At 45.0% G+C, this 14,593-nt stretch overlaps 1 pseudogene; it reads right to left on the bottom strand.

The window, feature by feature from the left end:
* The window catches only part of LOC124024986, a 72,783-nt pseudogene extending 58,201 nt beyond the window's left edge, over nt 1-14,582 (bottom strand).
* Nucleotides 14,583-14,593: the final 11 nt, after the last annotated feature.

Genomic DNA, 14,593 nt, shown 5'->3' with positions numbered 1-14,593 from the left:
GTAGAACTCTGAGAACAGACCAGTAGAGAGACTCTGAGAACAGACCAGTAGAGACTGAGAACAGACCAGTCTGAGAACAGACCAGTAGAGAGACTCTGACAGACCAGTAGACAGACCAGTAGAGACTCTGAGAACAGACCAGTAGAGAGACTCTGAGAACAGACCAGTAGAGAGACTCTGAGAACAGACCAGTAGAGACTCTGACCAGTAGAACAGACCAGTAGAGACTCTGAGAACAGACCAGTAGAGAGACTCTGAGAACAGACCAGTAGAGACTCTGAGAACAGACCAGTAGAGAGACTCTGAGAACAGACCAGTAGAGACTCTGAGAACAGACCAGTAGAGAGACTCTGAGAACAGACCAGTAGAGACTCTGAGAACAGACCAGTAGAGACTCTGAGAACAGACCAGTAGAGAGACTCTGAGAACAGACCAGTAGAGAGACTCTGAGAACAGACCAGTAGAGAGACTCTGAGAACAGACCAGTAGAGACTCTGAGAACAGACCAGTAGAGACTCTGAGAACAGACCAGTGAGAACAGACCAGTAGAGACTCTGAGAACAGACCAGTAGAGACTCTGAGAACAGACCAGTAGAGACTCTGACAGACCAGTAGAGAACAGACTCTGAGACTCTGAGAACAGACCAGTAGAGACTCTGAGAACAGACCAGTAGAGAGACTCTGAGAACAGACCAGTAGAGAGACTCTGAGAACAGACCAGTAGAGAGACTCTGAGAACAGACCAGTAGAGACTCTGAGAACAGACCAGTAGAGAGACTCTGAGAACAGACCAGTAGAGAGACTCTGAGAACAGACCAGTAGAGACTCTGAGAACAGACCAGTAGAGACTCTGAGAACAGACCAGTAGAGACTCTGAGAACAGACCAGTAGAGAGACTCTGAGAACAGACCAGTAGAGAGACTCTGAGAACAGACCAGTAGAGACTCTGAGAACAGACCAGTAGAGAGACTGAGAACAGACCAGTAGAGAGACTCTGAGAACAGACCAGTAGAGACTCTGAGAACAGACCAGTAGAGACTCTGACTCTCTGAGAACAGACCAGTAGAGAGACTCTGAGAACAGACCAGTAGAGAGACTCTGAGAACAGACCAGTAGAGAGACTCTGAGAACAGACCAGTAGAGAGACTCTGAGAACAGACCAGTAGAGAGACTCTGAGAACAGACCAGTAGAGACTCTGAGAACAGACCAGTAGAGACTCTGAGAACAGACCAGTAGAGAGACTCTGAGAACAGACCAGTAGAGAGACTAGAGAACAGACCAGTAGAGAGACTGAGAACAGACCAGTAGAGAGACTCTGAGAACAGACCAGTAGAGACTCTGAGAACAGACCAGTAGAGACTCTGAGAACAGACCAGTAGAGACTCTGAGAACAGACCAGTAGAGAGACTCTGAGAACAGACCAGTAGAGACTCTGAGAACAGACCAGTAGAGACTCTGAGAACAGACCAGTAGAGAACAGACTCTGAGAACAGACCAGTAGAGACTCTGAGAACAGACCAGTAGAGAGACTCTGAGAACAGACCAGTAGAGACTCTGAGAACAGACCAGTAGAGACTCTGAGAACAGACCAGTAGAGACTCTGAGAACAGACCAGTAGAGAGACTCTGAGAACAGACCAGTAGAGAGACTCTGAGAACAGACCAGTAGAGAGACTCTGACAACAGACCAGTAGAGACTCTGAGACCAGTACAGACCAGTAGAGACTCTGAGAACAGACCAGTAGAGACTCTGAGAACAGACCAGTAGAGACTCTGAGAACAGACCAGTAGAGACTCTGAGAACAGACCAGTAGAGAGACTCTGAGAACAGACCAGTAGAACAGACCAGACTCTGAGAACAGACCAGTAGAGACTCTGAGAACAGACCAGTAGAGACTCTGAGAACAGACCAGTAGAGACTCTGAGAACAGACCAGTAGAGACTCTGAGAACAGACCAGTAGAGACTCTGAGAACAGACCAGTAGAGACTCTGAGACAGAGAACAGACCAGTAGAGAGACTCTGAGAACAGACCAGTAGAGACTCTGAGAACAGACCAGTAGAGACTCTGAGAACAGACCAGTAGAGACTCTGAGAACAGACCAGTAGAGACTCTGAGAACAGACCAGTAGAGAGACTCTGAGAACAGACCAGTAGAGACTCTGAGAACAGACCAGTAGAGACTCTGAGAACAGACCAGTAGAGACTCTGAGAACAGACCAGTAGAGACTCTGAGAACAGACCAGTAGAGACTCTGAGAACAGACCAGTAGAGACTGAGAACAGACCAGTAGAGACTGAGAACAGACCAGTAGAGACTGAGAACAGACCAGTAGAGACTCTGAGAACAGACCAGTAGAGAGACTCTGAGAACAGACCAGTAGAGAGACTCTGAGAACAGACCAGTAGAGAGACTCTGAGAACAGACCAGTAGAGAGACTCTGAGAACAGACCAGTAGAGAGACTCTGAGAACAGACCAGTAGAGAGACTCTGAGAACAGACCAGTAGAGACTCTGAGAACAGACCAGTAGAGACTGAGAACAGACCAGTAGAGACTCAGAGAACAGACCAGTAGAGAGACAGAGAACAGACCAGTAGAGACTCTGAGAACAGACCAGTAGAGAGACTCTGAGAACAGACCAGTAGAGAGACTCTGAGAACAGACCAGTAGAGAGACTAGAGAGACTGAGAACAGACCAGTAGAGAGACTCTGAGAACAGACCAGTAGAGAGACTCTGAGAACAGACCAGTAGAGAGACTCTGAGAACAGACCAGTAGAGAGACTGAGAACAGACCAGTAGAGACTCTGAGAACAGACCAGTAGAGACTCTGAGAACAGACCAGTAGAGACTCTGAGAACAGACCAGTAGAGAGACTCTGAGAACAGACCAGTAGAGAGACTCTGAGAACAGACCAGTAGAGACTCTGAGAACAGACCAGTAGAGAGACTCTGAGAACAGACCAGTAGAGAGACTCTGAGAACAGACCAGTAGAGACTCTGAGAACAGACCAGTAGAGACTCTGAGAACAGACCAGTAGAGAGACTCTGAGAACAGACCAGTAGAGACTCTGAGAACAGACCAGTAGAGAGACTGAGAACAGACCAGTAGAGAGACTCTGAGAACAGACCAGAACAGACCAGAGAGACTCTGAGAACAGACCAGTCTGAGAACAGAGACTCTGAGAACAGACCAGTAGAGAGACTCTGAGAACAGACCAGTAGAGAGACTCTGAGAACAGACCAGTAGAGAGACTCTGAGAACAGACCAGTAGAGAGAACTCTGAGAACAGACCAGTAGAGAGACTCTGAGAACAGACCAGTAGAGAGACTCTGAGAACAGACCAGTAGAGAGACTCTGAGAACAGACCAGTAGAGAGACTCTGAGAACAGACCAGTAGAGAGACTGAGAACAGACCAGTAGAGAGACTCTGAGAACAGACCAGTAGAGAGACTCTGAGAACAGACCAGTAGAGAGACTCTGAGAACAGACCAGTAGAGACTCTGAGAACAGACCAGTAGAGAGACTCTGAGAACAGACCAGTAGAGACTCTGAGAACAGACCAGTAGAGAGACTCTGAGAACAGACCAGTAGAGAGACTCTGAGAACAGACCAGTAGAGACTCTGAGAACAGACCAGTAGAGAGACTCTGAGAACAGACCAGTAGAGAGACTCTGAGAACAGACCAGTAGAGACTCTGAGAACAGACCAGTAGAGAGACTCTGAGAACAGACCAGTAGAGAGACTCTGAGAACAGACCAGTAGAGACTCTGAGAACAGACCAGTAGAGACTCTGAGAACAGACCAGTAGAGACTCTGAGAACAGACCAGTAGAGAGACTCTGAGAACAGACCAGTAGAGAGACTCTGAGAACAGACCAGTAGAGACTCTGAGAACAGACCAGTAGAGAGACTGAGAACAGACCAGTAGAGACTCTGAGAACAGACCAGTAGAGAGACTCTGAGAACAGACCAGTAGAGAGACTCTGAGAACAGACCAGTAGAGACTCTGAGAACAGACCAGTAGAGAGACTCTGAGAACAGACCAGTAGAGAGACTCTGAGAACAGACCAGTAGAACTCTGAGAACAGACCAGAGAGACTCTGAGAACAGACCAGTAGAGAGACTCTGAGAACAGACCAGTAGAGAGACTCTGAGAACAGACCAGTAGAGAGACTCTGAGAACAGACCAGTAGAGAGACTCTGAGAACAGACCAGTAGAGAGACTCTGAGAACAGACCAGTAGAGAGACTCTGAGAACAGACCAGTAGAGAGACTCTGAGAACAGACCAGTAGAGAGACTCTGAGAACAGACCAGTAGAGAGACTCTGAGAACAGACCAGTAGAGACTCTGAGAACAGACCAGTAGAGAGACTCTGAGAACAGACCAGTAGAGAGACTCTGAGAACAGACCAGTAGAGAGACTCTGAGAACAGACCAGTAGAGACTCTGAGAACAGACCAGTAGAGACTCTGAGAACAGACCAGTAGAGAGACTCTGAGAACAGACCAGTAGAGACTCTGAGAACAGACCAGTAGAGAGACTCTGAGAACAGACCAGTAGAGACTCTGAGAACAGACCAGTAGAGACTCTGAGAACAGACCAGTAGAGAGACTCTGAGAACAGACCAGTAGAGAGACTCTGAGAACAGACCAGTAGAGAGACTCTGAGAACAGACCAGTAGAGACAGACCAGTAGAGAGACTGAGAACAGACCAGTAGAGAGACTCTGAGAACAGACCAGTAGAGACTCTGAGAACAGACCAGTAGAGAGACTCTGAGAACAGACCAGTAGAGACTCTGAGAACAGACCAGTAGAGAGACTGAGAACAGACCAGTAGAGAGACTCTGAGAACAGACCAGTAGAGACTCTGAGAACAGACCAGTAGAGACTCTGAGAACAGACCAGTAGAGACTCTGAGAACAGACCAGTGAGAACAGACCAGTAGAGACTCTGAGAACAGACCAGTAGAGAGACTCTGAGAACAGACCAGTAGAGACTCTGAGAACAGACCAGTAGAGACTCTGAGAACAGACCAGTAGAGAGACTGAGAACAGACCAGTAGAGAGACTCTGAGAACAGACCAGTAGAGAGACTCTGAGAACAGACCAGTAGAGAGACTCTGAGAACAGACCAGTAGAGAGACTCTGAGAACAGACCAGTAGAGAGACTGAGAACAGACCAGTAGAGAGACAGAGAACAGACCAGTAGAGAGACTGAGAACAGACCAGTAGAGAGACTGAGAACAGACCAGTAGAGAGACTCTGAGAACAGACCAGTAGAGACTCTGAGAACAGACCAGTAGAGAGACTGAGAACAGACCAGTAGAGAGACTCTGAGAACAGACCAGTAGAGTAGAGACCAGTAGAGAGACTCTGAGAACAGACCAGTAGAGAGACTCTGAGAACAGACCAGTAGAGAGACTGAGAACAGACCAGTAGAGAGACTGAGAACAGACCAGTAGAACAGACCAGTAGAGAGACTGAGAACAGACCAGTAGAGAGACTGAGAACAGACCAGTAGAGAGACTGAGAACAGACCAGTAGAGAGACTCTGAGAACAGACCAGTAGAGAGACTCTGAGAACAGACCAGTAGAGAGACTCTGAGAACAGACCAGTAGAGAGACTCTGAGAACAGACCAGTAGAGAGACTCTGAGAACAGACCAGTAGAGAGACTCTGAGAACAGACCAGTAGAGAGGTGCGTGGTGGAGATGGCGGAAGCAGATAGGATTGTTTCATGGCTGTTTAAAGTTCTCTGGCCACGGCTTCAGCCCCGGTCAGACCCCGAGCCCCCGCTAGCCCCCGAGCCGCCGCTAGCCCGCTGGGAGGGGATGATGGGAAGCGAGAGAGGAGAAAAAGGGGACCTTTTAGATGGGTGGGGAGGGGGCAGGAGGCGAGCTCTGACTCCCTATTCCAGGCAGGCAGGCGCCCATTTGGGTGGGTAACAGTGGTGCGTTAACGAGCCTCTCCTGTGGTGGTACTGACAGAATAGAACAATGACATTCTGGAATGCCAGAACGTCATTGTATTTTGTAGGACGTATTAACATGGCATAGAGCAACCCCCTTTTGTGATCTGATCAACTGTGGGACCTTATAAAGACAGGTGTGTGCCTTTCCAAATCATGTCCAATCATTTGAATTTACCACAGGTGGACTCCAATCAAGTTGTAGAAACATCTGAAGGATGATCATGGAAACAGGATGCACCTGAGCTCAATTTCAAGTCTCATAGCAAAGGATATTTCTGTTTTTTATACATTTGCAAAAATATCTAAAAACCTGTTTTCACTTTGTCATTATGGGGGTATTGTCATGTCATTAAGGGATATTGTGATGTCATTACGGGGTATTGTGACGTCATTAAGGGGTATTGTGATGTCATTAAGTTCTATTGTGATGTCATTATGGGGTATTGTGACATTATTATGGGGCATTGTGATGTCATTATGAGGTATGGCGGTGTCATTATAGGGTATTGTGATGTCATTATGGGGTATTGTGTGTAGATTAATGATTTTTAAATGTTTTAATTGATTTTAGAATAAGGCTGTAATGTAACAAAATGTGGAAAAAGTCAAGGGGTCTGAATATTTTCAAATGCACTGTATGACTAGAGTCTGTTGAAGGTCAGTGTGATGTACGACTAGAGTCTGTTAAAGGTCTTAGTATGATCAGACTAGAGTCTGTTAAAGGTCTTAGTATGATCAGACTAGAGTCTGTTAAAGGTCTCAGTATGACCAGACTAGAGTCTGTTAAAGGTCTCAGTGTGATGTATGACCAGACTAGAGTCTGTTAAAGGTCTCAGTATGATCAGACTAGAGTCTGTTAAAGGTCTCAGTGTGATATATGATCAGACTAGAGTCTGTTAAAGGTCTCAGTATGACCAGACTAGAGTGTGTTAAAGGTCTCAGTGTGATGTATGACCAGACTAGAGTGTGTTAAAGGTCTCAGTGTGATGTATGACCAGACTAGAGTCTGTTAAAGGTCTCAGTGTGATATATGATCAGACTAGAGTCTGTTAAAGGTCTCAGTATGACCAGACTAGAGTGTGTTAAAGGGGACAGTGTGATGTATGACCAGACTAGAGTCTGTTAAAGGTCTCAGTGTGATGTATGACCAGACTAGAGTGTGTTAAAGGTCTCAGTGTGATGTATGACCAGACTAGAGTCTGTTAAAGGTCTCAGTGTGATGTATGACCAGACTAGAGTCTATTAAAGGTCTCAGTGTGATGTATGACCAGACTAGAGTCAGTTAAAGGTCTCAGTGTGATGTATGACCAGACTAGAGTCTGTTAAAGGTCTCAGTGTGATGTATGACCAGACTAGAGTCTGTTAAAGGTCTCAGTGTGATGTATGACCAGACTAGAGTCTGTTAAAGGTCTCAGTGTGATGTATGACCAGACTAGAGTCTGTTAAAGGTCTCAGTGTGATGTATGACCAGACTAGAGTCTGTTAAAGGTCTCAGTGTGATGTATGACCAGACTAGAGTCTGTTAAAGGTCTCAGTGTGATGTATGACCAGACTAGAGTCTGTTAAAGGTCTCAGTGTGATGTATGACCAGACTAGAGTCTGTTAAAGGTCTCAGTGTGATGTATGACCAGACTAGAGTGTGTTAAAGGTCTCAGTGTGATGTATGACCAGACTAGAGTGTGTTAAAGGTCTCAGTGTGATGTATGACCAGACTAGAGTCTGTTAAAGGTCTCAGTGTGATGTATGACCAGACTAGAGTCTGTTAAAGGTCTCAGTGTGATGTATGACCAGACTAGAGTGTGTTAAAGGTCTCAGTGTGATGTATGACCAGACTAGAGTCAGTTAAAGGTCTCAGTGTGATGTATGACCAGACTAGAGTGTGTTAAAGGTCTCAGTGTGATGTATGACCAGACTAGAGTCTGTTAAAGGTCTCAGTGTGATGTATGACCAGACTAGAGTCTGTTAAAGGTCTCAGTGTGATGTATGACCAGACTAGAGTGTGTTAAAGGTCTCAGTGTGATGTATGACCAGACTAGAGTCTGTTAAAGGTCTCAGTGTGATGTATGACCAGACTAGAGTGTGTTAAAGGTCTCAGTGTGATGTATGACCAGACTAGAGTCAGTTAAAGGTCTCAGTGTGATGTATGACCAGACTAGAGTCTGTTAAAGGTCTCAGTCTGATGTATGACCAGACTAGAGTCTGTTAAAGGTCTCAGAATGATCTATGACCAGACTAGAGTCTATTAAAGGTCTCAGTGTGATGTATGACCAGACTAGAGTCTGTTAAAGGTCTCAGAATGATGTATGACCAGACTAGAGTCTATTAAAGGTCTCAGTGTGATGATGACCAGACTAGAGTCTGTTAAAGGTCTCAGTCTGATGTATGACCATGACCAGACTAGAGTCTGTTAAAGGTCTCAGTGTGATGTATGACCAGACTAGAGTCTGTTAAAGGTCTCAGTGTGATGTATGACCAGACTAGAGTCTGTTAAAGGTCTCAGAATGATGTATGACCAGACTAGAGTCTATTAAAGGTCTCAGTGTGATGTATGACCAGACTAGAGTCTGTTAAAGGTCTCAGTCTGATGTATGACCAGACTAGAGTGTGTTAAAGGTCTCAGTATGACCAGACTAGAGTCTGTTAAAGGTCTCAGTGTGATGTATGACCAGACTAGAGTCTGTTAAAGGTCTCAGTGTGATGTATGACCAGACTAGAGTCTGTTAAAGGTCTCAGTCTGATGTATGACCAGACTAGAGTGTGTTAAAGGTCTCAGTGTGATGTATGACCAGACTAGAGTCTGTTAAAGGTCTCAGTGTGATGTATGACCAGACTAGAGTCTGGTAAAGGTCTCAGTGTGATGTATGACCAGACTAGAGTCTGTTAAAGGTCTCAGTGTGATGTATGACCAGACTAGAGTCAGTTAAAGGTCTCAGTGTGATGTATGACCAGACTAGAGTCTGTTAAAGGTCTCAGTGTGATGTATGACCAGACTAGAGTCTGTTAAAGGTCTCAGTGTGATGTATGACCAGACTAGAGTCTGTTAAAGGTCTCAGTGTGATGTATGACCAGACTAGAGTCTGTTAAAGGGGACAGTGTGATGTACGACCAGACTAGAGTCTGTTAAAGGTCTCAGTGTGATGTATGACCAGACTAGAGTCTGTTAAAGGTCTCAGTGTGATGTATGACCAGACTAGAGTCAGTTAAAGGTCTCAGTGTGATGTACGACCAGACTAGAGTCTGTTAAAGGTCTCAGTGTGATGTATGACCAGACTAGAGTCTGTTAAAGGTCTCAGTGTGATGTATGACCAGACTAGAGTCTGTTAAAGGTCTCAGTATGACCAGATTAGAGTCTGTTGAAGGTCTCAGAATGATGTATGACCAGACTAGAGTCTATTAAAGGGGACAGTGTGATGTATGACCAGACTAGAGTAAGTTAAAGGTCTCAGTGTGATGTACGACCAGACTAGAGTCTATTAAAGGTCTCAGTGTGATGTATGACCAGACTAGAGTCTGTTAAAGGTCTCAGTGTGATGTATGACCAGACTAGAGTCTGTTAAAGGTCTCAGTCTGATGTATGACCAGACTAGAGTGTGTTAAAGGTCTCAGTATGACCAGACTAGAGTCTGTTAAAGGTCTCAGTGTGATGTATGACCAGACTAGAGTCTGTTAAAGGTCTCAGTATGACCAGACTAGAGTCTGTTAAAGGTCTCAGTGTGATGTATGACCAGACTAGAGTCTGTTAAAGGTCTCAGTCTGATGTATGACCAGACTAGAGTCTGTTAAAGGTCTCAGTCTGATGTATGATCAGACTAGAGTATGTTAAAGGTCTCAGTATGACCAGACTAGAGTCTGTTAAAGGTCTCAGTGTGATGTATGACCAGACTAGAGTCTGTTAAAGGTCTCAGTCTGATGTATGACCAGACTAGAGTGTGTTAAAGGTCTCAGTGTGATGTATGACCAGACTAGAGTCTGTTAAAGGTCTCAGTGTGATGTATGACCAGACTAGAGTCTGGTAAAGGTCTCAGTGTGATGTATGACCAGACTAGAGTCTGTTAAAGGTCTCAGTGTGATGTATGACCAGACTAGAGTCTGTTAAAGGTCTCAGTGTGATGTATGACCAGACTAGAGTCTGTTAAAGGTCTCAGTCTGATGTATGACCAGACTAGAGTCTGTTAAAGGTCTCAGTCTGATGTATGATCAGACTAGATTCTGTTAAAGGTCTCAGTATGACCAGACTAGAGTCTGTTAAAGGTCTCAGTGTGATGTATGACCAGACTAGAGTCTGTTAAAGGTCTCAGTCTGATGTATGACCAGACTAGAGTGTGTTAAAGGTCTCAGTGTGATGTATGACCAGACTAGAGTCTGTTAAAGGTCTCAGTGTGATGTATGACCAGACTAGAGTCTGGTAAAGGTCTCAGTGTGATGTATGACCAGACTAGAGTCTGTTAAAGGTCTCAGTGTGATGTATGACCAGACTAGAGTCTGTTAAAGGTCTCAGTGTGATGTATGACCAGACTAGAGTCTGTTAAAGGTCTCAGTGTGATGTATGACCAGACTAGAGTCTGTTAAAGTTCTCAGTGTGATGTATGACCAGACTAGAGTCTGTTAAAGGTCTCAGTGTGATGTATGACCAGACTAGAGTCAGTTAAAGGTCTCAGTGTGATGTATGACCAGACTAGAGTCTGTTAAAGGTCTCAGTGTGATGTATGACCAGACTAGAGTCTGTTAAAGGTCTCAGTATGACCAGATTAGAGTCTGTTGAAGGTCTCAGAATGATGTATGACCAGACTAGAGTCTATTAAAGGTCTCAGTGTGATGTATGACCAGACTAGAGTCTGTTAAAGGTCTCAGTATGACCAGACTAGAGTCTGTTAAAGGTCTCAGTGTGATGTATGACCAGACTAGAGTAAGTTAAAGGTCTCAGTGTGATGTACGACCAGACTAGAGTCTATTAAAGGTCTCAGTGTGATGTATGACCAGACTAGAGTCTGTTAAAGGTTTCAGTGTGATGTATGACCAGACTAGAGTCTGTTAAAGGTCTCAGTGTGATGTATGACCAGACTAGAGTCTGTTAAAGGTCTCAGTCTGATGTACGACCAGACTAGAGTCTGTTAAAGGGGACAGTGTGATGTATGACCAGACTAGAGTCTGTTAAAGGTCTCAGACATCGCATGCTGAGAAGGTCAAGAGCAGTGCCATGCACCCTAATCGGCCCAGGCCCTGTGAACCAAACATAGTGTCCTGCCCTCCACTCCCACACCCCACCCACAGGACTCCCTGTATCCGTTAGAACAAAGAGACAATGGAGTCAGGAAATAGCTGGGGTGAGGGGGAGAGAGAGAGAGAGAGAGAGAGAGAGAGAGAGAGAGAGAGAGAGAGAGAGAGAGAGAGAGAGTGGCAGAGAGAGAGAGAGTGGCAGAGAGAGAGAGATAGAGAGAGAGAGAGTGACAGAGTGACAGAGTGAGAGAGGGGGGCGATAGAGAGAGAGAGACAGAGACAGAGAGAGAGACAGAGTGACAGAGAGAGAGAGAGAGAGAGAGAGACAGAGTGACAGAGAGAGAGAGAGAGACAGAGTGACAGAGAGACAGAGAGAGATTGAGAGAGAGAGAGAGAGAGAGAGAGAGAGAGAGAGAGAGAGAGAGAGAGAGAGAGAGAGAGAGAGAGAGAGAGAGAGAGAGAGAGACAGAGAGAGAGAGAGAGAGAGACATTAGTGACAGAGAGAGAGAGAGACAGAGAGAGAGAGAGAGAGAGAGAGAGAGAGAGAGAGAGAGAGAGAGAGAGAGAGAGAGAGAGACAGAGTGACAGAGTGACAGAGAGAGAGAGAGAGAGAGAGAGAGAGAGAGAGAGAGAGAGAGAGAGAGAGAGAGAGAGAGAGAGAGAGAGAGAGAGAGAGAGAGAGAGAGAGAGAGAGAGTGACAGAGAGAGAGAGAGAGAGAGAGACAGAGAGACAGAGACAGAGAGAGAGAGAGAGAGAGAGAGACAGAGAGAGAGACAGAGAGAGAGAGAGAGAGAGAGAGAGAGAGAGAGAGAGAGAGAGAGAGAGAGAGAGAGAGAGAGAGAGAGAGAGAGAGAGAGAGAGAGAGACAGAGAGAGAGAGAGAGACAGAGACAGAGTGACAGAGAGAGAGAGAGAGAGAGAGAGAGAGAGAGAGAGAGAGAGAGAGAGAGAGAGAGAGAGAGAGAGAGAGAGAGAGAGAGACAGAGCAGAGAGAGAGAGAGAGAGAGAGAGAGAGAGAGAGAGAGAGAGAGAGAGAGAGAGAGAGAGAGAGAGAGAGAGAGAGAGAGAGACAGAGTGACAGAGAGAGAGAGAGAGAGAGAGACAGAGAGACAGAGTGACAGAGAGAGAGAGAGAGAGAGAGACAGAGAGAGAGTGACAGAGAGAGAGAGAGAGAGAGAGAGAGACAGAGAGACAGAGAGACAGAGAGAGAGAGAGAGAGAGAGAGAGAGAGAGAGAGAGAGAGAGAGAGAGAGAGAGAGACAGAGAGAGAGAGAGAGAGAGAGAGAGAGAGAGAGAGAGAGAGAGAGAGAGAGAGAGAGAGAGAGAGAGAGAGAGAGAGACAGAGAGAGAGAGAGAGAGAGAGAGAGAGAGAGACAGTGACAGACAGAGAGGGGCGATAGAGAGTCTGGAGTCTTAAGGTCAGATCTTCTGTTCTGGGTCCCTGCCAAGTGTATGTTCACTTATACAGATGTAGGATCTTCATTTGAGCCAGTGTGCTACAGCAGGAAAATAATCCTACAGCGACAGGAAATGTGAATTATAATGTGGATTATAATTAATGGACATTTATATAGGGGTTGATCTGTTTAAAAAAAACAAAAACCGTTACGTTACGTTACGTTAGGGCAAATCAAGTATGACATTTCAAAGGGGAAATTGCAAACTTTAGAATACTTTTAAAAACTAAAATACTCTACAAGTTTGAATTTCCTGCTGTGCAGTTGTCAGCAACAAAAGAGAGCCATGTGCCGGCAAACACACACACACACACACACACACACACACACACACACACACACACACACACACACACACACACACACACACACACACACACACACACACACACACACACACACACACACACACACACACACACACACACACACACACAGTTACTGGTTTATCACTCTCTCTCAGCAGGGTTTCAGTTCCTGTGGTCATATAAGTGAAGCCGAGGGAAAAGCACATGAAATGTAACAAAAAGCCTGTATGATGTGACGACAGGCAGCAGAGAGCTCCCTCCCTCCCTCCCTCCCTCCCTCCCTCCCTCCCTCCCTCCCTCCCTCCCTCCCTCCCTCCCTCCCTCCTAGGACACAAGTGGAAAGCCTGCTGCAACAGATAGTAGAATAGGTTCCCACACTATGTATCCAAGACACGTGGATTTAAGACATTATAAATGCATTACTCACATAATAAATATCAATGAGAAAGAGTGACTAACGACACGTGGATTTAAGACATTATAAATGCATTACTCACATAATAAATATCAATGAGAAAGAGTGACTAACGACACGTGGATTTAAGACATTATAAATGCATTACTCACATAATAAATATCAATGAGAAAGAGTGACTCTGAACCACTGATTAAACTATACATCGTTTGCCGTACACAAATCATATTATTACATATTGATTTGAAATATACAAATCAAGGAGAGAAAAAAACATAAACAAATCTATAACATATAATCCTTAACAAAAGCCCAACTCACTGGTCTGCAGGGTGACATTGGCCCGTTCTCCATCTGTGGTGGACATGATTTGCAGGGTGTGTGATGTTCCGGGTTGTAAACTCACTACCTGGCATTGAAACGTATCGTTGTCCTTCAGATCCTCCACACAGTGTGTTACTACAGAGCTACTGTCCACAGATAACACAGTGAAGTTACACTGCTGTCCCTCCGTGGTCAGTCTCAACGTTATAGATTCCAGACTGCTGTCGGCCTCGGTTACGTTAATGCTGCATTTCTGGTCCTCGGCGACGGCGGATACACACTGACAAGATATGATGTGAATGTGTCAGAATAACATTGTATATTATAGTATGTGTAAAAGCTTTGTTGAGACCAAATGTTTTGGTGAAACTCAATAGTGTCATACAAACAGCAGCTTCTATCTCTCTCTAACCTACAGAAACGTTTCACGAATAAATGAACAGAAATCAACTTTATAAACTTTTTGATGAGACAGACTTCCATCAAGTGGTTCATTGGATATGATATTATATGATATTATATTATATGATATTATATTATATTATATATATGATGGATAGAAATGAGAGTTTTTCTAGACTTACCAAGAGAATCCCTGATGCCACACAAAGTGTTAAAACAACCCCGTTACATTTCAGCATTTCGATTGTTGATTTATTCATTATTCACGTCCCCAAAAATTTAAATCCAAAATAGCATAATCCAAAACCATACTCCACAAAAAGATATACGGCAATCACAAGAACTGCCTCATCCACTTGAGTACAACTAAATCACAAGAACTGCCTCATCCACTTGAGTACAACTAAATCAGAAGAACTGCCTCATCCACTTGAGTACAACTAAATCAGAAGAACTGCCTCATCCACTTGAGTACAACTAAATCAGAAGAACTGAGTACC

The sequence above is a fragment of the Oncorhynchus gorbuscha genome, unplaced genomic scaffold, assembly GCF_021184085.1.
Source record: "Oncorhynchus gorbuscha isolate QuinsamMale2020 ecotype Even-year unplaced genomic scaffold, OgorEven_v1.0 Un_scaffold_2106, whole genome shotgun sequence".
Taxonomy (NCBI): Eukaryota; Metazoa; Chordata; class Actinopteri; order Salmoniformes; family Salmonidae; genus Oncorhynchus; species Oncorhynchus gorbuscha.
The sequence above is the reverse complement of the archived record's forward strand: the minus strand, read 5'-3'. Positions and strand labels throughout refer to the sequence as shown.